Source organism: Pholis gunnellus, assembly GCF_910591455.1.
Source record: "Pholis gunnellus genome assembly, chromosome: 8".
Classification (NCBI taxonomy): Eukaryota; Metazoa; Chordata; class Actinopteri; order Perciformes; family Pholidae; genus Pholis; species Pholis gunnellus.
Window position 1 is genome coordinate 3999362 of NC_136534.1, and position 24412 is coordinate 4023773.

At 42.3% G+C, this 24412-nt stretch overlaps 1 protein-coding gene across 4 annotated transcripts in view; it reads right to left on the minus strand.

The window, feature by feature from the left end:
• The window catches only part of ncalda (neurocalcin delta a), a 60401-nt gene that overhangs the window by 31647 nt on the left and 4342 nt on the right, over positions 1-24412 (minus strand). The window contains exon 3 of one of the 4 annotated variants that reach the window (XM_079165066.1): positions 11597-11701. The exons of 2 other annotated variants lie outside the window; for them this stretch is intronic. The gene's annotated coding sequence lies outside the window, so the exon portion shown is untranslated. Of the gene's footprint in view, positions 1-332; positions 563-11596; positions 11702-24412 lie in introns of those variants that run through there. One more of the 4 variants, XM_079165067.1, reaches the window with a different exon arrangement.

The window sequence follows — 24412 nt, forward strand, 5'->3', positions numbered from 1 at the left end:
GTTGAAAACAGATCTGGCTGTGTGTGCTCTGAGAAAGAAAGCAACTAGTCTTTGAGATCACATCCTGATCAGGGGTCTCCTTCCAAAACCTCAAACATCACACTACGTTTTCTGCAATTCTTTGACTCTGAAGTTTAGCCAAATAATGAAAAAGTGTTCCCGAACACTCACTCTCTGTCAGGGAATTCATCTAAAAGACAACTTCCCTTCTGCGCAACTCAATGTCGTCTCCTCACACCAGCCTTCGACTTGACTGCACAGCCCCTCTGGAAGCAACCGCTGGCTGCTAATGCACACAATTCACGCACAAAGAGAACACACAGGAAGCTCACCTCACTCTGTAGCGTTCAGCAGTCCATCACCCAGCACTTTCTCTCAAGACAAGTTTGTGGAAGCCGGCGGTAGCAGCACAGAAAGAAGCAATGGGCGAAGAGTAGCAAAGAAACAAAGATGAGAGCGAGAGAGAGAGAGAGAGAGAGGGGGGTGTGAAACAACAGCAGAGGAGGGGGGAGGAGAAGAAGAAGGACTGAGTGAGTGAGACGGAGCTAACGGTGGCTGACAGACTCCCAGAGACTCCCGGTCTGAGCTGAAGCACACAAACTAACTGGCCCCTCTGCCTGCCTGCCTGCCTCTCCAGCTTGACGTCAGTGCAGTCACATGACCTCGTTCTGGTGTGGAGGGGAAATGAAAGAAGGGGGGGGGGGGGGGGGGGGGGGGGTAGCGAGAGAGACGGAGAAGCCTTTGTTGCCGTGGTAACAGGCACACTGCACAGAAATGATTTTCAATAGGTCATCCAACAAGCACGCACACGCAGACAGATTCTTACATACAGAGAAGATGGCAGAACCAGAGAACCAGAGGAGCTGGTAGCAGATGCACTAATGAGCGGAGGGAAAATTAGAAGCTGATATAACAATGGTTCACATTTACATTTCTTTTTTTGACAGAAACAAAATGTGCAAAACAAACGGCACTTTTGAACCTGTGCTTGGCCTCCTTGAACCCAGATAATCAACAATACCACAGTGAAAAACGAACAAAAAAACTATTAATCCTATGTCCTTCAAAATGAAATCCTTAATTACCATTTGCAAACAGTTTTTTTGTGAATTTATTATTAATCTCTGATGACACCACTTATTTTTACTGAATAGAGCTTGGACGCTTTATAATGTAGCTCAATGCAACCTCCTTATGTTAGCTGTTAGCTCCGCAAACACACCGACTGCTAACAGCGGTTAGCGTGACGTTTCTAGCCCTCCTGCCGATTTCAACGCGGATTTGATTCACAATGTAGCAGTAGCAGGGACATTTTCCATCTTCCCCATCTCCTCCACCTTTTGTCTGAGCCCTGATCCACGGTACCTACAATAGATGTGTGGACATTTCAAGAAATGCAGCCAGAGGGACATAAACAAACATGATGGGTATCACATGAAGCACTCTATTGGTGTTGGTATCACTTTAAGGGTACTTTTGTTAGTACTGGCATCATAATGTATCAAAAAGTACCCAGCCCTAATAGAAAGGGCAGATTTTTAAGGTATTTCTCAGTTTATATATACAGGTTTTTCAGTAACAAAACTACATATATTTGTCATGATTTGATTCAAAGGATAGAAGAGCTTATGTTACCAGAACACAACTTTAATTATTAGAAATGGTCCTTCTCTCTATGTCCGAGACATCGTTTATTCCTTCAGGGCTCCAGCAATTTATTCAACACATGACTAATAAAAGAATATCTGCACAGACTAGGAGGAAGAGGAAGAAACGAATAAGAAACTAAATAACCTTCATTACTTTAGGGAAGTGGGGAACACAGTGGCTGCAGTTTCAATTGTGTTTTTTTTCCATTTATATATTAATACAGTGAGACAAGGTGATGCGGCACACCTCCACACACAGATCAGATATAAGTAGAACACTACGACTAACAGCCAGTCGACAGTGGGGATATGGGTCTGATTACGTCTTCATGTCTCATTAGCAGAGTAGAGACTAAACAGGCATCATGTCTTCATCATGCACATCGGCCTGAACTCTTTCAGGTACTGTAGCAGTGTTTGGCAGAAAGATGTCAGAAACGTTCACACTTTCACACAGTAACAGACGGCTACTCAAGTCGACTTGAGGCTGCAAGACTCTGCTGTGAGTGAATAATCCACAAGTAAATTAAAACAGCTTGAGTTTTTGGGAAATAAACTTATTTTTCTTTCTTGCCCGGAAAGATTATTACCACTGTCATATTCAGCCTCACATAAAGAGTAGAAACAGTCAGGGCTCGATATTAATGTTGTTTCCCTTAGTGTCCCACAACTGTCCCAGACTTAACAACCAACATCTCAAATTGACTTTGACTCTACATATTAAATTTAGCTTCATTACAAGCAGTTTATTATAAACTAAGTTAACTCGCATCACTCCATTGGCTCACTCTTGTCCCCCATGGAAGTTCTGATAGTTCCCTCGTTCCCTGCACTTACAAAAAATACACACATTGCGGTATTTACATTCTGCAGGTTGCAATATGTATGTTACCTGTTGGTAAACGTTTGTATCCACTAAAGTAACGGACACAATTATTCTACAGCAGCCGTAACAGCTTTTTTACTTTGGCCTTCACAAAACTCGTGTTTTTTCCATCTCACTAGTCTGTGGCTTCAACTCGGTCAAATAGACAACCAAGACATAAAAACAAATTCAGCTTTGTAATGATGAGCTTCTCTACTGTCCCAGAATTGTCCCAAACACTGTATCCTTGTGTCCCAGGTCCTATATTGTAGTCCGATCCAGTCACTGCTCTGAGCAAAGAAATAGCCGTACAACCTGTTGCTTGTATACTGTGGTGCTGGTACAGTAAGTGAGTAATTAGTCGGCAGATTCTTAGATTAGAGAGTCATCTTTTTGCTAAACTAAGTTATTGGGCTGCTGGCGGTTGCGTATTTCTTAAAATGTCAAACTATTCCTTGAACAAATACAATGACGGATATAACGTTCTATTTTAGATCATTCCAGTTTGACTATAACGATAGGTCAGTTATCAGACAAACTGATTTAAGGCTTTCTATCTACAGGTTAATACATGAGGGGGTGCAACATCAATTACCTGAACGGCTGTATGAAATGTTTTCTTGCAGCAAGAAAATGTGTTCAATGAACTAATTGCATTGTTGATTGTCACAGTAAATATTGTGATACTGGTATGTGTTGCAGCTTTTGTTCCAGTAAAACATTACGTCTTTCGTGTTTGTTCTTTTAGATCTATAAATCATTTTTATTTTTCATGTTAAATACGAGCAGAGGACCGTCTTGGTGCATGCATGTGCGCTTTTACATACAGCAACTCGGTATTCCTCTGGTGGAGAAATGTGCTGTGCATTGTGTGAAGCTGATTTGGGGCAGGGCTTGTGTAACGGCACAAAGACTGAGGGTGAGCAGTGTGGGAAGGCCAACTAAAGAACCTCCTTACCCCCTTCCTCCGCTGACCCCAGCTTTGGGCTGATTACGTTCTTCTGAATAGCATCTGCTGGCCAGTTGAATGGAGCACCGTGGGGCCCAGATTAGGGTGGGGCAGTGCGGAGGGGCAGCCGAGTGAAAACCACCCCCCACTGGACTGCTGTTAGTAACGGTATGTACGGCTGAGTGAGAGGCACATGGATGGAGACACAAGATGAAATGCCACACGGGGCAGAGAGAACCAACACAGTGCAGGGAAAAGTCATTTAATAAAGCCTGCAGCTATATATATATATATATATATATTTATATATGACTGTAAAGATACTGCTGGGGAGTAAAGCAGAGGCAAGAGTGAAGAGAACAGCAAAGCACAAAGAGATTAGATGATGTAAGACACTGAAATGAGAGTCTGCCAGGTGCGTATATTGGTTGAGGGATAAATTATTTAGACCAAAGCCCGAGTTCGGGGGATTAGTGGGCTGACTGGTCATGCCTTTAGGTTAATACATGGTTTATAAAATAAAGCTGGTTGAAAAAGACAAGTTGTATCGGTGTATCTTGTTTACATGGCATTTGAAGGTGGGCTGAGATGCTGATCATCATAATGAAGTGACCAGCACTATAGTTGCTACAGAGATAAAAAAGCAGCAGAAAGGCGGACACATTATTGCATTTACACGTCATTCTTCTGCACTGCATGCTTCATATTTTAAACCTCACGCATACCTGGTCAATCACTGTGGAAGGTGGGCTGGACTATAAGATGTTCAATTTTGGAAAGAACGGCAACAAAGATTTGGTACTACCATAGACTGTATATATAAGTGGACTTAACCAACGTGACGTCACCCATTGGTTCGTGGGCTACGGTCTTGAAGCCTCGAGTTCGTCATTTTGGCCATCACTATCTTGGTTTTTTGGAACCAGAAGTGACATGAGAGGGAGGAGCCATGTACAACCGAACAAAAACTGAAAACACACCATGAAACGTTTGATGTTGTAAGACAGCATACTCTGCTTTATGGTCTGTTTGACTCTAAATGGACCATCATTTACTAAATGAACATCATGCTGTATTGAAGAAGACTTGAAACTAGAGATTGAGACCATAAACTCATGTTTACAATGTTTACTGAGGTAATAAATCAAGAGAGAAGTAGAGTCATTTTCTCATAGACTTCTATACAATCAGAGGAGTCGCCCCCTGATGGACATTAGAGAAAATGCAACTTTAAGGCACTTCACTTTCACTTTTCGACCTGCAGGTTTCCGGTTGGGTACTAAAGGACCACCTTGTCTAACCTTTTGAAAGGGCCTTTTCACTACTTTTAGACACTCTGCACAGCACTAGAAAATTGTGACCACACTCTTTGTGTTTGTGTGACTTAGGATGTAGGTGGGTAAGCGGCACTAGAGGGAATTCCTTCCTCCTGATGACTCAGGAAGCAACTGCATGGGCGGAAGAGAAAACAACGTCTCTTTCCAAGGCAAACCCTTTAGAAGTCGTTCCTTTGGGAAAGGAAACTCTCCCCACCCTGTGTCACCATTCGAAGCTCACTTCTAAATAACTCCATGTATTGTCTGCTGCAAAAAATCAGCTGAGGACAGGACAGGTTCAAGTACGAAACAGATTGAAATTCCTGAAATTGCAAATCAACCCAAAAAAAGCAATACTGAGAGATGACAAATGTACGCTCATGGCAAAACTGTACAAGAATGAAAATTGTTATTGGCCAGTGAGACTTAAAAGCTGGAGGCTGGGCCTGCATCAGAGAGCCGTCATGTTAATCTCAGCAGCTGGGCTGGAGCTATTAGATAACAACAGATTAGCAAGTGGATAATCAGCTGTTGGGCGGGGGGGTTGTGGGGGGGCAGAGCTCCTAATAAGGTTTAAGTGTCTTATCCAACAAGTTAGTGAACACACCCAGATGACAGTGGATGGCACTGGTGTTTCATTATTCATCACAATGAATTTCAAAGCAATATTTTGAGAAAAGCACTGCTGGATAGGTTTATAAAAGACTTAAAGGGAAACTTCTGTTTATATTCAACCTGGACTCTATATTCCCATGTTGTTTGTGTCTCAGTGACTAATGTGGGACAGCAATTTTTGAAATTGGTTCAGTATCGAGGGAGAACCGGCAGCCGCTAAATGGGCTGCAATGTAATCGCCCGGGGCAACTCCTCACCGTCAACTCACAGCCACTAAAAGTGCTCGTTTTTGCCGCTAGGCTCAGATTGTAACTTTAAGTGTCTGACAACATTATGGAAAGAACCCCACAGGTGATAATAGAAGAAATCCTTTTATTGGAGGCGGATTGGAGACACTTCCCTGATACCCTCATTCCCAAAGGGGTGAATGAGATTTCAGTTACTTGTTTCTTATATAGTGAATACAATTTGTGTTGTTTTCTTGTTCTTTCGTCATATTTGAGTATTCTAAAATGTAGAATCTTTCAAGGTTGTGGCTCCCTCTGTTGTGCTTACCTACAATTAACCCCACATGTGTACATTGACTGCGAAATTGCCTGAATATCTGTGTGGCAATTTCCTTTTTTATCATGTACAATTAAGATCCAATTCAATTGAATTTTCTTTATCTTTTGTTGATCCAATCTGTTTGTTAATGTGTCTAACTAAGGTTCCCTCAATAAGAAGTCTTTTTCTGAATACTCACGAGACAGTTAAGCCTCACCCACATTGTCGAAATCGGCTAAACAGTCAGCCATGACACCTCGCCGTTCATCGCTCCAACTCTTACTCACGTTTCCCTCCTTGTCTCGTTGTGAAAAAGGCACCTCACAAGTTTTCAGATCGAGACTTTGCCTTGAGCGAGACTTAGTGAGACACAATGACAAAAAGACCGGATCAAGCTAACTGTGTGCTTCTATCTAAAAAAGATTTGTCAGACACTTATAAAAACAATCTGAATCTTTAGTGATCATACATTGACGGTGGAAAATTGCACCAATGGATTACATTGTAGCCCGTTAAATAGCTGCAGGGTTTTCCCTCAATACTGGACCAATTAAAACAAATTGTTGTCCCCGTTAGTCACTTAGACACAAAAACGTGGGAAATAGGGGTTAAAAAATACAGAAGTTACCCTGCCGAATACAAAAGGTGTATTTTTGAGACCCAATTGGGGTACTAAACCCAAGCAACTGTGATTGAAGGCTGTCATACAAGCATGATGTGAGTGGTTTTAACGTGATCCATTTTTAAGTAGCACACTCTCCAACATCTGTGACCAAAGCTTCTGATTAACTGATTTCAATTTGCGTTCAAATGCACTTGTTGGTTAGCCTGCATATCCTGTGCTCTTTTAGAGTTAGGGGCACTCAAGTCCATGAACAGTTGGGGCAGTATATCAGACCTCAGAACAGGCGACGACGACTGGAGAACATTTTTAAAGAGGAACTTTCTATGAAAATCTACCGGGGTGACTCTGCCACTTTTTCTGCTGTGATATCAACACAAGCGATACGATAATTATGTCTACGTCCAATATTAAGTTCTCTAGGAAGATATTCCAGCGTAGGGGAAGATGAATGGGCCCTGAGCTGCCCGAATACTTTATAATCCTCCATGCAGACAAGTGTGTGGACAATGCCTTATGTGCCACAGCTGCTTGTCTATGCATATATAGACGCAATTGGAGAATTGGCTTTGTAGAAACTCATTTCAGAGTCTGGTGTGATGGTCAACGAGTGCAAATGCACAGTAGGTGTAAGAACGTTCTGCTGCTTTAGAGGAACTCTTTGGACGATTGAGCGTTTCTGTCAACACAGAAACAAGGGACAGATGCAGCATGCAGTGACCGCAATGATGCAGAGAATGTGGCGTTGCGTAATTGAAGTGTACTGCCAATTACAACACATACAGGAATCAGCAGAAACCTGGCGGGCAGACAGGGAAGTGAATTCATCTCCCACACGCCATATGGTTACAATTATAACAATGCACTGTCCTGAGAGGAGAGAGAAAGAGAGAGAGGGGAGGACATCCAGATACCCCCCCCACCCCCCATGTTAATGTGCAGCCATGGATAAACCCCTCATACTGTAGGGAACCTTGTATAAAGAAGATGCACTAGGCAACACAGTCAGCTAAACTACTTGTGACGACACGCTGCTTTATCCAGCTCCAGTCAGGGAGTGTTCTACGAGCAGCAGCTGTTCTCGTAGCTTTACGATCTGTATATCTGGATCGCAGTACAGTAGGGTTAATTGACAGCTGGCCGAAATGAGCCGACAAGGTTGTTGAAAAGCCAGTCTCCTCCTCGTGCGTTATGTAACTGCAGTACAGGAGGCGGGCGAGCTGACGCACCTCGCTGAACAGGCTAATCCAATGCACTGCTTGCCAAAAATGATAAAAGCATCTTCTTGTTGTGTAGTAAGACTGGTTCTGATTATATTTAGAACCCCCCCCCCCCCCCCCCCCCCCCCCCCCCCCTTTTTTATTTTTTAATAAGGCTATGCATGACCACAAACATCACAAATAGCCCATGAGGTAAGGTAAAGCAATCCAACATTATTTACCAGGCATCAACTTGAATTAGTTATGCTCAGACGGATGACGCTGTCCCGGGTGCTGAGCGCAGTGGAGGAGATCGATAGACAGTCTCAACAAAGACAGGTCTTCTGTTTTACATGTTGCCATAGGCTAGAGTTTATTCATTTGTTTAGAGGCATACATACGAGCAAATCTGTTTTCATGGGCTACCGCTGTGATATATTTGATGTGAATATTGCAGATTTCGGAGCCGTTTTCATCCCAATAAAACAAAATGTATTTCTCATCGCTCCAGACAATAATAGCAAAGCAAAGTACAATATTGGTCGATGAAGTTTGACAGCTCGTGTTGCTGTCGTCGCCGCTTTACTATAGTTATCAACCAAAATGAGATCTGCTCACAGAGAACAAATTCATCTTCTAAACTCCTATACACAGAACGAGTGTATACTGATGTACCTGACCGAGGGAAAGAGGAAATCACACTGAAATCATGTTAAAATGCATGCTTACATTGTGAAACCTTAAACAACTTGCTTTGGCAATATTGAACTCAGTAACGTTGATGCCAAGATGTAGAAAATGATTTCGAATCAAGAGAGAGAGAGAGAGAGAGAGAGAGAGAGAGAGAGAGAGAGAGAGAGAGAGAGAGAGAGAGAGAGAGAGAGAGAGAGAGAGAGAGTGGATACATTGCCCACTGTCCTCCTCCATCTCTTGCATCAGACTTGTTTTGCGTCTTCCTGGTTAGACAACCTGATATATCGAAGGAATTAGTCCAAGTTGTCAGAGCTCAAGGCAGTTGGAAGAGTTTTTTTTTAACGCTGAAAGTGGCGACTGCAACATTTTGAATGATGGGATTTTTTTGGGAAGTGAGTAGTTGAGGAGCTCTGCTAGAGTGGCGTAAAAGTGGTTGATGCCGGAGAAAAAAGGCAAAGAATTAGAAATATGACTGATTAATGGCAGAAACGATGCATCGTCAATGTATTTCGAACATTCCAAATATATCATAACATCTGCCTTCATGCAATGAAACAACAGGTTGACCGTGATTAGAGCGGCGTCACTCGCCAACCATGGAAACGTCTACAGTAGCGGTGCTGGGAGGCTAAACCCACGCAGCGGTGCTTCAAGCTAATGTCGACATGTTCACATGCAGATGTTTAGCATGTTCACTGTCTTAGTTTAGCATGTTAGCATTCTACGGCTCTCTCATCCCTTTTGATAGTCGTACTAATTATATATTATTGCATACGACTCAATCTTGGATGTGTCTTCATAATCCAGAATGCTGAGAAGAGCATTCGTTACCTACTTAATCCCATTTATAGATGAGGAGGTGGGCCGTGAATAAAACAGAAAATTGCAGATTGTATAACAAAGAAACCTTTTTTTTTTGTCTCAAGAGTTACTCAACGGCATTACAACCCACTCCATCCTCTGTGATTCAGACGCTATAAACAGAAGCTAGAAGAAAAGGACGGACGACCAGTCGGGGCCATCTATTCTTCTTGATGGCGGACGGCAGGCTGGATGCAGGGAGAGGACTAACCAGAGCCCACTGTCTCAGTCTCTCTCTTATCAGAAAGCAGCAGGTTGGGAGTCGGGAGCAAGAGAAAGACACATCACCACCACCTCCCCTATGAGTCACGCTCTGGTCCTCTGCTCACTATTCCTGATACGCACAGACTCCACACACACACACACACACACTCCTACACATGCATCAATAACATTCATACAGAAATAGAGCCGTTGTCTTTGCATATTGATGACTGTCTACTGGCATGGAGGGGATGGACAGATGGAGCGCGCCTATCAAATGTCAGCCCCAACTAGATTCACAGCAGCAGCCATGACATTTTGATTTTTTACTGGCCAACCACTTCCTGTGAGTCACACAGTTTTTGTCAACTTTGGAGAAACCCTTTCGCTTGTGACATGAATACAAAAAGAAGCATTAAGTAATATTAGAGTAGCTGATTGGATTTCAGATCAGTTGGGACCATGCATGATTGCCCTGATAATCACGTTATAGAGGTGAAACCATTTGTCGACTCTTCCATTGGTTGATCAACAGAAAAATACTCTCAGTAATAAGATAATAAGTGTTAACCCTCAGAACATTTGTATCAGTCACATCAGTCTAAAGATTGTTGTAAAGTTAAAGTGTAAAATAGCCTTTTCTCCACCAACTCCACCAGAGCATCTCATTAAAACACAAACAATAACACGAGCAGCTTTTCCTGCTAAGAAGGAGAGGCTGTGACAGAGTTTAGCCTGACCTCAGGTACACTAGGCATCTAAATAGTCTTAAGTATAGATTAGAAATGAATCACCAGATAGTAAGGTGTAAATAGTGTGGATAGATGGAAATTCTCTAAAAGGATCCATTTGCCAGGTGCAGCAGCTTTACCATACGGCTACCAGTTGATTAATGAACATTTCATAAAACAAACAAACACCAGAAACAGAAAAAATGAGAAGATAAGATGTCGCTCTGAGACTCTCTTTGTCTCCGTCTCTATCACACACACAGGACTAACCTCTTACCCAGGGGTGAAAGTGGCCAGCACAGCATGGAAGAGGGAACAGCAGCTGACTGCCTAAACTCACAGACAAAAACCAACAGCCCGCTATGATCGCATTTCAACAAGAAAACCCACCTGTTAATGCAACAGTTAGTTAGTATGTCTTTAGAACGGAAAGAAAAGAAGCCGTATTAACTAATTGTTACCGTGGTTTCATCGTTTCAGAAGGAAACTGAGTGACGTTCCTTACTTCAAGAGAGCTCAGAGTTAAGTGGACGAAAGGAAGTTCAAAGGTTCTGCTGAATGAAAGTGACCTGAAGTGTGAGTGTATGAGGCAGAGTTGAAGTTAGCTCTTGTTTTATGCAGTGGACCTCTCAACTGGACAAGCTGCAGCTGTCCCTTAGACTGAGCCCTGCAGGCCTGTGTATGTGTGTGTGTGTGTGTGTGTTCATGGTTGACAACTCAGAGGGAGTATGTGTGTATCAAAGAGCAAAGGATGTTCATGGCATTTATCTCTTTTAATGTTAGTAACACTAACAGACGCACACACATACTTGTCCCTGATTTACGAGTGTGTGAGTGTGTATGTGTGACTGTGAGATGGCCTGTGTTTGGGGGGGATCTGGGGGCCTGGGAACTGTGTGGAAATCACATTAGGCTTCCTCTGGCTCATCTCAAGAGTCATGGGAAACAACACACTGACCAAAAACAACAGGGATGGTGCACGCTGCAGCCTGACCACCCGACATCGTGCTGTTCAGACTTCAAAGTAACCTGTAGCTTTACCTCATTTTCTGCTTTTTACCTGCCGGTTGGAAATATGAACACAATCAGACTTGATAATTATGAGAGCATCATTTCACAACATGATATCATTAAACTCACGTTTGCCCCTGAGCGTACCCAAGCCAAGCAATATGTTTGTGTTTAACTAGAACTAAATGTGAAACGTCCACCCTTAACACTGTTAGCTCTGTCAGCACTTTTGCCATTGCTTGCACTGTTAGCGCTGTTAGCACGGTTAGCTGCGAGCCACCGACTCAGCCGTCGCCACGTCGAGAGCTGCGTGGAGGCAATAGGCATTCACTGACCTTTCATGTTGTAAATGTGAGTTCCAAGGCAGATAGATATGGATTTACTCCTTTTTCTGGGCTCATAAGGCAAATTCTGCCTTTTCATCCTGCAATGAATCAGATCTGTAAAAACAATACATTTCAAATGTGAAACAAGACTCTACAGCCATGTTAAAAGATCTGTGAGGCTGTACTTTGGCACATCGGTGCTTGGAGCAAAATGCTAACATCAGCATGCTAAAAAAGTACTTGTTTGTACGATGTATTGTCTGACTAGCAGATGAAGCACACTAGCACCTCAACATACTCATAATGCCAGTGCTGATGTTTAGAAGGTCTAATAGCTACGTTGTTAAACATCTTAGCATGCTTAGATGCTAGCATTTGCTGATTAGCACTAAACACATCGGACAGCTGAGGCTCATTACGTTTTCAGGTATTTTGTCCGAAACCAAAATATTGGACAAATAAAGATTTTGACCAGAATGATGATGCTAGATGAAAAGTCCTCTAAGAGTGAGGTTATATGAGGCTGTACTTACTCATTTGTTGACTGAATAAGCTGTACACCAACATGCTTTTTTTAGGCCGACCAGCCGACTAAGCCTTCCACAGCCATGCCACTCTTATGGATAAAAAGCTGTGCCATGTGTGATGATTTCCCAGTCTGCTGTGAAACATAGCTACTGCACGTTTTTACAGAGAAATGACCTAATTAACCAGGAATTACTGGAATTAAGCATGAGTCCTCTATATTTAGATCAGAGTAGGAGAGAGACAGAGAGAGTGAGAGAGAGAGAGGGAGACAGAGAGAGAGAGAGAGAGAGAGAGAGAGAGAGTTGGAAAGTAAGCAAAGCACAAATCTCATTTTAGGCCAAAACGAATGCCTCTAAACTTAAAAAAAAGAAAAGGTACAGGCCAGCTGAGTGCTAAAAACAGCTCAATTCCTGTGCTGTTTGTTCTGTTGTATAGCAAATAGACAAAAGAGTAATAGATCAAACGTGTGCTTTACATGTATTATAAAACATGAATACAGAGTATATCATGTGATATCTACTGACAAGGTTAGAATAGAGAACACAATTCAAAAGACTACTGCGTGTGTGTAGACGAGTACCAAAATTCAAAGAGCTCAGTGATGATTAAGAAAGGAAAAGATTCATAAACTGGAATTCAAAGGGCTTGTATTTGTCCAGTGAGAGGAGATTTAAAAATAATGGAAGTTGGTTTTATTAAAGCGCCGGGATCAAAAAGATAGCTATAGCCGATGACTGACAAAAATCACAATGTTTCGTCTATTCAAGAATGGAGGATTTCAGTTAATTATTGTGCTTTTTTACCGCAGAGCTGAGTCATTTCCCAGTAATTACCCGTCAATTGTGGGTATTCTTTTCAAACACCGAGCTACGTGACCTGCTCTTTGCAAGCGCGCCGTGTTTGTCTCTTAAGCTTTTTCCTGTTGGGTGCCTGGAGAACAGGGACAGTATGAGGAAAGCTATACCTTGCCCTCCTCTCACTTCCCCCCAGCTCGCTCAGAAAACACAACTTGATAAGCACAAACTCTGCAGGCAAACTAAAAACCTGTGTGTGTGTGTGTGACAGGGAGTTTGTGTGTGTGTGTTTAAGTGCAACAACATGATTATACAACATTTAGCTTGCAGTTAAGAAAAAATGTAGTTACAGTTTAATGTAATCTTACACAAAGAGGAAGGATGCCAATCAGTACCAAACAGCTGTAACTGTGACAGATGTCTTAACCAAGACAGAGCTGACACTTCCAGCAATAGTACGACCTTTGTGATAACTATACTGAGTTGCCAAATATGAAGTCCGTTAAACTCCCTGTGACAACAGAAAACAGCTGGCTGCAGCAGTAATGATTTAGGTGGGTCGTTGTTAAAGGATATGGGCTAAAAGTATAGCAGTGATCGGTCGGCCCATCGCTTCAGTCCTGTCTAAAATATCTCATGGTTCCCAGAGGATGAACCTTGCTGATGTTGGAGATCCCTTTATATTTCCTCTGCTGTCACACCAGCAGGTTAAAAGTTTTCACTTCCTGTAATATATATCAAAAAATCTGCAAGATGCATTGGCGCAACATATTGTTCCAACATATAGGGATGGCCGATATGGCCAAAATCTTCAATCATGGATGTGCAATTCTACATCACAGTGACGTTATATAATCACGATACAGTTATTGTTTCTGGGAATTCAAGTAAGAACTGCCTCACATGATACAATACTTTATGACTTGAATTCAAAACTAAACTCAAATTCTTTCAAAATGGAGCTTTGTGGTCCCTGAGAACAATCATTTGTTAAAAAAGTCACTGAGGCTAACCGGTGCAAATAAACATGCAAAGCCACCGCGATTTAAAAATCACACACATTTGTATTTCAGAGTATACAAAATGGAAAAAGACTTCTATCCATTTTTATCCTGCAGGATTTGCTAATCTTCATTTAAAAAAATTTACAAACAAATATAAGCTGCAGTGTGTAAATGTCCTTTAATCATGTAGCCTAAGTAAAGTTCTTTCTCATCGTGGAATTAATAGTTCTACCTCACCTTGAGCTGGTCGGGATGCCTCTAGCTGCTCCGTATTTGCTGACTTTTCACACATATTTCGACCGTTGCGTGGCATATGATATCGCCCAACCTTTCTGATTCAACCAATCCAATGGTGCCCCAACCTCTGTGACAGCAAGATGCTAATTTGTAGGGTTGGTTGGTTAGTTTGTCCACTCAGGTTACTTCAAAGCATACTTTCTATTCTATTTGAATCTGTTATTTATGAATGATTATAATGACGCAGCAGCAGAGCTTCATCCCTGCCGAGGCCTCTGTAACAGCTCCAACTATACCTGCAAACATGAGGTGTTGCTGCTGTGGCTTTCCCACAATAATTACTCAGTGGGAAGGTTTCTGCACTCTAGAAGATAAATAGACCACTTTTTAGCAGTGGCGGGCCGTGGATTTTATACCTGGGCCTTCAGTGCTGTTTGACACTTCTAATAACCTCATTATGACGTCACAGCTACGGGTTATTATTTGTTTCGTGTAAAAGCCGCATATTCACATAACACTGCAACATTTGACAAATGAAATAAAATGTGCAGATACATGAATACGAGCATGACGGGACTCTGCGTCATTAACGGACAATATAGTCAAACGAAGTTCACTTACCAAATGCTGTCTATGCTGACAAAGAGTTTAATCCCAGTACATCAGTTCCAGTAAGAAGTCCAACCGGATCCGCCGCCGGTCGGTTGTCCGTGGTCCGCCGCTGTTCGGTGGTCGCCTTAGACCGCGTTCGGCGGTCGTCTTCGGCCGTGGACCGGCGAAGGGCGGGCCGCGGTTGTGAGTTGTAGATCCACTCGCATCTCTCCAAAAGTACCGACGCTCAGTTAAAATGAAACACATTCACAGCCATAACATGTGCAACGCTTCTGACGCTGCATACAAATCCTTTTCCTGGCTGGTCAGGCTGCTAGCTGTGGAGTCGTTTCTTACTGTCCAGTTTGTTCAGAAATGTCCTTCTTGAGAAAAGCGTTCCCAGTAACTCAGCCACTAAATCCGTTTCTCCTCCTTCCGCCATTTCATATTAAAAAAACAAAGCTAGGTAAAATGTCTTTCAAATATTTCCATTTGAACTCTGTCTGCTACAAAGCTCTGCTAGCAATCATGTTTCGCGGGCACATAGTCACGTGCCCGCCCACTGACCAATCACAGCACACTCTGCACCTTGCTGGCAGAGAGGCATCTGGACTCTGAGCTGACGTAACTAGGCCTGCAAACTGCTCTGGTGGGGCCATGAATCCCAAACTAAAGATCTGATTGGTTGAATCAACAATATCGTCCCCATTCAATTTAAACTGCACATGGCAGCACTGGGTGAGTCTGCAGGCTGGGGCCTCTCTTCTTACTAGAGACACAGAGGTGAAATCTGATTGGATAAAAGCTCTACTTAAAACAAGCTGCACTGGAAGCAGAGCAACTGAGGAGCACAGTAGCTGTGCAATGAGAAAATAAGATAATGTGAAAAATATTTTTATAAATTATAATACATATAAGAAAAAATTAAATGTATTTAAGAAAAAACATTAAATTATAAAATAGCTATAACTTTGTGATTCTGTTTAGGCCAGCAGAGAAGGCTTTGCAGGCCCTGACGGCCCGCCACTGCTTTTTAGTACTGGGCAATCATTTTAGGGAGCTTCTCTATAAATATTTTACAACAAGTTTGCTGATATGGGAGCAAATATTTCTCATCTTTTCAGTGATAAAATATTCAACTTTACTTCAGCACCTTGCATCCAAACACTGAGGCGGGAGAGATATTGCTGCCTGAGATAAAAGCTAGGATTTGTACCATGGATAATAGTCAATCCATCAAAATACCTTCCAACAACATTTCCCTCAATCCACTGATGCCTTCAAATAAAAAGGGTATTACTTCCTCTGCTTGTGTTGGCGCTGGTTTGACTCAGGACGATCTTAATAGTCCCATTAGTGAAAGCAATAGTGTGTACATTCATGGCCTGCTCTCTCACACACGGGGCCTCGAGCATATTTCACACACCATTTGTGAAACTATACACACACACTGCTGACCCAGAGGTTGGCCTGTCTGACGACCGTATATGGAACGCCACTTCTGGCTCAATGAGAAAATGACTCAATAACTTTGATGTTACAGCATAGCGAGAAGGAGGAACGAGCTAAAAGGGAAACTAAAAATAGAACTTGTCTGGAAAATCCATGAAGGAGTCCAACCTTTGTTTGAGATCGTGTTCAATGAGATTACATCACCTCAAAGCCGTTTAAGCAGGCCAATAGCGAGCAAATAGTATTAATAAGAGGTTATCATTGTAATCAGACAACATGATCTGGAAATCATAACAGCGTGGCTTTTTTGTTGTTGTTTTTTTGGGAAGATGATGTCATTTTTTACAGTTTCTAAAAATGTCCAAAAGGAAGTGGTCCACTCCCCTGTGGAGACACATGGTTTTATTCTCAGGGTAGAGGAGAGAGCGCCAGAATAGAAATAAATGTAACGGAGAGACAGAAGAGGGTTAGGAGAGCTCAGGTTGTCTTTGAACAAAATGTGACAACAGGGCGACTTCAGCCTTTTCCTTGATGCCATGGCAACATGCTCCGTGCGTTAGGAAAAGCAGCTGGACTCAGGTGTAGAAAACTAGAACCATATTCAAGTCCAAAAACCTGTCTGTGTGTGTGTGTGCCTGCATTGATGCAAAACATCAAACACCAGCAGCGGTGTCAAATGAGCAAGAGGACTGAGTAATTCAAGGAATTAACATTTCATTAGCAGCAAGCTCCTGAGCTCTACTGCTGTTACAGTCACGAGGATGAAACATCCATATATATGACAAAACACAACCGATAGGGGCGGCTGAACACGGTAATTATGTAATTCAAGGGCTGAAACGGGTTTAAGCAATGAGGTAACACGTTTCATTTCAGTGTCATAAAGTTATTTTCCTGAACTCTTCTCATCTTTCGGTTTTTTACTTGCGTGATTTTCTTTTTATATTCGTACGCAAATTGTTGGAGGGAGCCTGAGATCTGACTCTCTGTAAAAAAACTGCAGGCTCTGAACCACGGTAGCTCACACTGTGGTGCGGCACAGGGATCCCAACTGTATGTAAATTTGGCAGGTGGTGTACTTTATGAAAATCTAGAAAGACATTTTTTACCACGAATAAAATGACCAATTTCCACCCCAGTAGTGACTCTGCTTACACATGCCGGAGAGAGAGAGAGAGAGAGAGAGAGAGAGAGAGAGAGAGAGAGAGAGAGAGAGAGAGAGAGAGAGAGAGAGAGAGAGAGAGAGAGAGAGAGAGAGAGAGAATACAACATATTCTTCTAAAACTCTCCATCGAGATCTGTTGTCCTAAATGTGAGGGGCTTTGGCAACGAGCACAGAGGTAAAAAATGTGTCCTTTTTGAAAAATATCTCTTTCTCTGTGAAAATCCAGAGTGCCTCCAGAAGATGTTATGAACCCAAGAAAGGATGGCGTTTAGTTCCCCCTCACTGAGACAAAGACAGTGTTTAAGTCTTTACGCCGGCCTGCTGTTGGTTAAAGAATTGGTACTGTTGGTTTATAAAGCACCGAATGGTTTATTTCTGATCTTCTGCTACATTAGGAACAATCAGGACGTCTCAGGTCGTCTGGTGCAGGTCTGCTTTCTGTTGAAGCCAAACATGGAGAAGCAGCGTTCAGTGTTTATGCTCCATATATCTGGAACAAACACACTTATTTTGAATCGAGGCTGAACACTTTTATTAAATCGTTTCTTACGCTGTAACTTTTATTCTATTTTGGCTTGTTTTTATTTTCCATTCTCTTAGATTTTTACAGTTTTTAAATTGCATTTAAATGTCCTTCTATGACGTGTTTCTTTTGCACTTTGTCTCCGAGCTTTTCATGTTTCATGTGAAGCGCTTTGTAAATAAACACAAGTGCACCACACTAGCTGGCCCTGCATCCCCAGCGATGTGGTCGGGGTATATTAAATTAATCTGGACTACACTTTGCAACAACACAAAGAGACGGTCTTGTTTGTCACATAGGAATAGAACGGAGGGATTTCATCAAAGGCTAAAGTAATATGGATGTGGAATGGATGTATACCGAAATGGTGCGAGGTATTAAAAACAACCTAAAGCGCAGAAAGAAACATAGAGAAAGACGTAACAATGCGTTGCTAATCCCTTCGGACACCAGCCCGGGCAGTGTGGGTGTATGGACGAGACACGCTTGCTCATTCGCTCATCTGCTCCACAAAAACAAAAAACTGGGTTGCGGCTGCAACATGTTGTCTTCCTACCATACTTGCTGTGGCGTATACTCCTACAAGTAGCCCCCTCCTCGTATTCACCCTCCTTCTTGCAGCAGACCGGCTGTCACGGTTTCCAGCCCCCTCATTACCGATCCTCTCTCATGTAACTGTCGCTCCAAGAAGCTTTCATCCTTTCATCCTACCTCTCCTCTACCGCACACTGGGTGGCAAACTGGGACATTACATAAAGACAATGTGGGCCCAGCTCGTGTGTGTTTGTGTATTCACCTGCAACAGAAAAAGAGGTTTATGAATGTAATATATTACCAATCCTGTGGCTAAGTGGAGAGCAGGGCCGTCCTTCAATCAGAGAATTGGTGGTTCGATCCCCGGCTCCACTAGTCGCATGTCGATGTGTCCTTGAGCAAGACACTTAACTCCAAAATTGCTCCCGTAGCTGTGCCTACGTGTATGAATGTGCTAGAATCTGAATTCTAGTGACAATTTGTTTCTATTCGTGGGTCAGACAATATTTGCCACTTCTTTTGAGACGTCTCTCCATAAGATTCTTAATGCTGCTCTGTCTGCACCTCTCTATCAGGACAGCGTGATTTATTACTGCCACTTATTAATATGCTTTCAAGCCTGCTAGAACCATGTGTTCAACCAAGATACGTCAAAGGTCTTCAGTGAATGTTTGCCGATGACATTACCGACACCCAGGCGTTCATACTTAAAATAACAGGCATTCTAGGTCCCTAATAGAAATCCCTCTGAAGTCAAATGCACATGCAAGTCTTCCCACTTGTGCCGGGCGTTCCAGCCACGACTCAGCATTCTCACATAGCGGGGGAAGCCCTGTGTAATTCAGGGCACGCCGAGGTGTGAAGCCAAAGCCTGTCAGTGAAGCTTAGCAACTCTCCCAAACTCAACCTGCAGCCATACGATGCCCCCCCCCCCCCTTCTGACAATCCCCTGGCCTTGGTTTAGGTTGTCGCTGTGTAGCCGGTGAGGTAATGGAGTGTGTGGGTTAAGGGTGCTACATTGCATACACCTTTCAGCACTTCAGATTAAAACATTTTGAGAAAGAAGAAGGAATAATTACAGTATGCACTTTATTTTCAAACGACATTGTGAGAAGTGCATTTTAGTAAAAGAGTGTTCAGTGACACAATAAGAATACAATACGCACTTTATTTTCATAGAATTTTGGGCATTTCAGTTCAGTGTGTTCACTGCTCAGTGACTATGTGCAATGCAAATGCTTTTTGAAGTAGTTTTGAAGCAATTTGTCCGCTGAGTTATCAATATAATGTGTTGATGATGGTCATAATAGACTATCCAGGTGGTACACAGCATAAAAGAAAAGAAAAGAGTATTTTCTGTGCATTCTGTTCTTCTTTGTGTATTAGTCTATCTCAGTCTATGTACGGCATGGAGACCAAGTAGGCCTCAGAGTGATACTCAGCAGCTGTTTTAGAAGATTACGCACACACACACACACTCACACACACACACAATGTTAGCAACAGCAACGAGTGAAAACAAGCACAGTTAACTTTTCTCTGCCACTGATCGTTTATCATGGAGGGAAATATCAAAGTGCATTTCATACAGGCAGATTGTTTCACGTCTAGTAACTATACAAAGTCTCACAAAGAATTGGGCTAATTCTATCATACCCCCGGTTTGGACACAACGGACTTTTGGTCAATCTTTGGCTAAATTTAAATTTTTTGAATGTGAACCCCACACTGTGCCATGCTGTATATATTCCGCTTGAAGCCACATATGGAGCAGGCAGAGGGACATGCAGAGACAAAGAGAGATCACTGTGAAATGCCACAGCTGCTGCCCATTAAGGCAGTCCATACATGGATGCACCGTGGTATGTTGCCCACTGGGGTAGATGTTCCATACTGCCTTGCAGCACCTGGGTGATGTTAACAGAAGACAATTTCCACTTGTATTTGACAACAACGTCATTTACTTTGACCTCTGACTCTATACAAAGTGTATCTGTGGGATGCCGGCGCCCCTTTTCTAAAAAGAGTTGCTTTCTCACAGATCCCAAATCACGCTATCGTCACATTTCCCAAATGATTGTCTTGCGAGTCCCACAGGTCCTCTCACATGTTGGAGCATGGGTTGCAAATACAGCGGGCGTTTCAATTAGTTAAACGTGTCAAAATGAATGCGAGAGAAAAGGATATGTTGGAGGTTTTAGCTTGCATCTTGCTTCAAATTTGGTGAAACTGGCCGAAGATGTGAGCTCTTTAGTAAGCTCTTTAGATCCGAATCCTATAGCTGATTTTCACACAGCCAAATAAAAGACATTTATTTTTAAAAACCTGCAATAAAAATGTATTTTGGGCCATTTGGAGGCAGTGAAAACAAGCTGTAAACACGACACTGACATACAAGCTGATATGACGAAGGCAAACGGTTGCATCTAAACAAGAGACTTGTCCTGTGTGTGTTTGATGTACGTCCAACATTCTCTCTCCTTTTAGCTCTGTTTTGCTTTCCACAAACTTCTGGAACATATCGGACTCTTTATCTGCTAAACACTGACGGTTCTAGGAATCTTTAACTGGGGAGGCCCAGTTTTCCACTGAAAAGCTGTGTCCTGCTAGTGCTTGCACGTGTTTGTGTTGTTGCAGAGAGTGGAGTTTTGTTCCTTTAAAAGGAAAAGCAGCATTGCACGGCATTAACCATAAAGCACTTAAATGCTTCTGATGTGTATTTTAATGTTTGCTGGTGTAACGGACCGATGCTGATCTGTGGTCCGTACGGATCCCCCTTGGTTGTGGACAATAAAGTTTTACTGATGATCGTTATCGACCAATATTCAGTAAAACTTTACGATCGGGACATCTATTTGCAGATCCCTGATAATGTTACGTTGTGAACATGAAATCTGTGTTATAATTGACTGGAGGAGAGCCAGTAACACTAGAAATTTCAAAATCAGGCCCTGAAGCCCATCACCAGATTGTTAGTCACTGGCAGTTAGCCTCTGTCTTTCTCTCTGATCTTCATTGATGGAAGTCATGCCAGACAGAGAGACAGACACAGAGTTATAACAACCATCTGGTGCGTACAGCTGACATATGAATGAGAGGCTGCAGAGGGATGTGGCTCACCAGGCATTTCAACACATGGGTATCCTTTAAAAGAAATATGATCAGCTGTAAGAAGATGATTGTGTAAGAACAACAAGAGCTAAACCGAGTGGATCAAAAACTCACAACAGAGCCGTGAGTCTTCGGTCTACATGAATCCGTAGAGCTAATAGGAGGCTTAACTTCACTGTCCAGGCAATTCATTAGCACTTCATTGTGACTGTACTGCCAACAGGGTACAACTGTACTCTGTTGCGACAGACAGACTGGTGTAACACTTGCACTCAGTGACTGCCTTTCATTTCTCCCTTAAATAAAATCATTAGAAAGAAATAGAAAAAGTCAATTTATAATTATATACAAATACATTTGTTCCAGAGAGAGACTCTCTTATTTCACACTGAAAAATATTGAAGAGAGGTGAAAAAGGCTGAGGTGTGTATTGTACTCTTCACCACAATGATACAAATACATAGCTCAAGCCACCAGAGCCTGTGTGTGTTGCAGACTGTACAGGTTTCAGTTAAGTTAATGTCAGCCATTGTTAGGATCTGACACACCAGACAGGCTGCTGTGTACAGCTGTGATGACTCACAGGTCAGAGAAAGGCATCCGACCAGTCACGTGGCCAGATGTCCTCAGTCAGTCATGTGTGGACTGCAGGCTCGCTGTGACTCACCCGACATGACGGGTAGGTAATCCCTCCATACACTATCGGAGCCCCGGTGCTCCCTACTGAACAATTTAGGAGCAGGGATCACCACTTAATCAATCCTAAATGTTCCAGGTTAACGTTATAGCTGATAAAGCTTAAATTACAAAGTGATGTTTTGTTTTAAAAGAAATTAAAGTGAAGTAGCACTTTGAGAGAACTGAAATTACTGCTGTATTCCACCGCCAACATGTCACGTTACAGTTCACATCCATGTCTGGTCAAAATACCATCACTTCATCATTTTATCCTATTAGACATTTGTGTGATATTGTCACAATTAGTATGTGAATTCTTGAGTTTGGAGAGGTCACAGTGACCTTGGACCACCAAAATCTAATCAGTTCATTCTTGATTCCAGGTGGACCTTTGTGCCAAATTCCTGAGATATCACGTTCCAGAGAGTGGACAACCTCAGTGAACAAAACATAATGGCTCAGGCACAGAGGCATACAAATAATCCTCAACTACTTAAAGTAATGACTATAAGTGTAATAAAAAATGTACCTTTTGGTAAGTAAAACTGGACCAACTGTGAAGGATAAAAATGACAAATGAAATGAAAATGTGACTAAATCTAAATAAAGAGGCCAAAATGAAATTATTTTTTCATTAAATCAAATGGACTGGTCAGGGACAGTGTACACAAATAAATACAAATATGGTCACTTCTGTTCATTGGTTTTTCACAACATAGCAACGGCCGTAATCCAAGATGTCAGGGCTTCTAAACGGCAGGCCACAAAGCAATGGGTGACGTCACGATGACTACGCCCACTTCTTATATTTACAGTCTACGGTACTGAGGGTGGGAGGGCTGCTGGGATATTTGTCTCTGCGCTGGTACCTTAAAGATATTTCATGTAGGGCATGCCTCCATATTTGATATTAAAGTGGGATATTTGTCTTCTTCACGGGATATCATGGAAAATGTTAGCAAGAGGGGGCACATACTGTATCATGTGACCGTGACATCGTAGGTTCAGATCTGATGTTGTCCCCCCTCAGCCTCTCCAGTCTCCACGTTTAAAATGAACATCACAAAATGAATAATATCAGCCAGTAATTTGTTGGACGCTCGTATAACGAACAGGGGGCTGGGTTAGCAGTGATATACGTAGATGTGTCCTTGGATTCGACGAGGAATGCCAACAATTCGTGCTGTCCATCCTGGGAAAACTGAAGGACAAGCATGGACAGTGGTTCCCACACTGTGTCCCTGTTTGATAAGGAAGAGGAGCCCAAGAAAAGCAAACAACCAACCCAAAGTGATGCTGCGCTGTCGGCCCCGGCTGAATTCCTTCATGTCCGCTGTGCCGTTACAGCGTGTCTACTGCTCTCATCCTGCTTACTGCCGACATTGTTGGCCTTTCACTTCATACTTTATAGCAAACGTCACGATTCTAGATTCAATCCGGATTCAAGAATTTTAACCTGCCCTGGTTCTGGTGTTTTCAGTCTTTAAAAAACAAATGTTAAGAAGATGGTAAGCAGGGTGAGAGGAGCCTTGAGAACCTTGTGTGATGTCGCGGATCGCAATACAATGTTGTTTATTTAATAGTTTATAATAGTTTTATCTATCCTTCATTTATGCAGTGGGACCTGATAATTATCATGTTTAGGATTATTTGATTGTTTGAAGCACATTCTGATGATTATTGAGAGCGTATCATGAATCAATGAATTTGACCAGGACTATCGTTACATAAAGTTATGATGACATGTTTACTCTTGATCCCAGCACGATTAAATTGCATCATAACCTCCCCTGATATGGACATGGTTTTGTAATTGACTTTATTTGAAGTAGTCAAGTGTAGTTAATCATACTTTCTTTGTATAGTATAATTGTTGGTAACATGTGTTTGTAGTTATCCAGGTGAAGCTGTATAAATGCTGGGTCACATTTATAATCCCTACAGTGTGTCATGGTTCTGGAAAAACTCCAGAGGGAATATCTCCACAGCGGGCATCCTAATCAAATACCTAAACCACGTCAAATGTTCAATAGCATGTGGACAAATTCAAATCCAGTATTAAACCCATTTACTTTGAATCCTTTAGAATTTCTTATCAAAATCTCATTAGGTTTACCTTTCAACATTCTGACAACTTTCAAGTGACCAAAGGATAAATCATCTACAACTGAAATATGTTGAATGACCTTTTGTTGTCAGAAACACGAC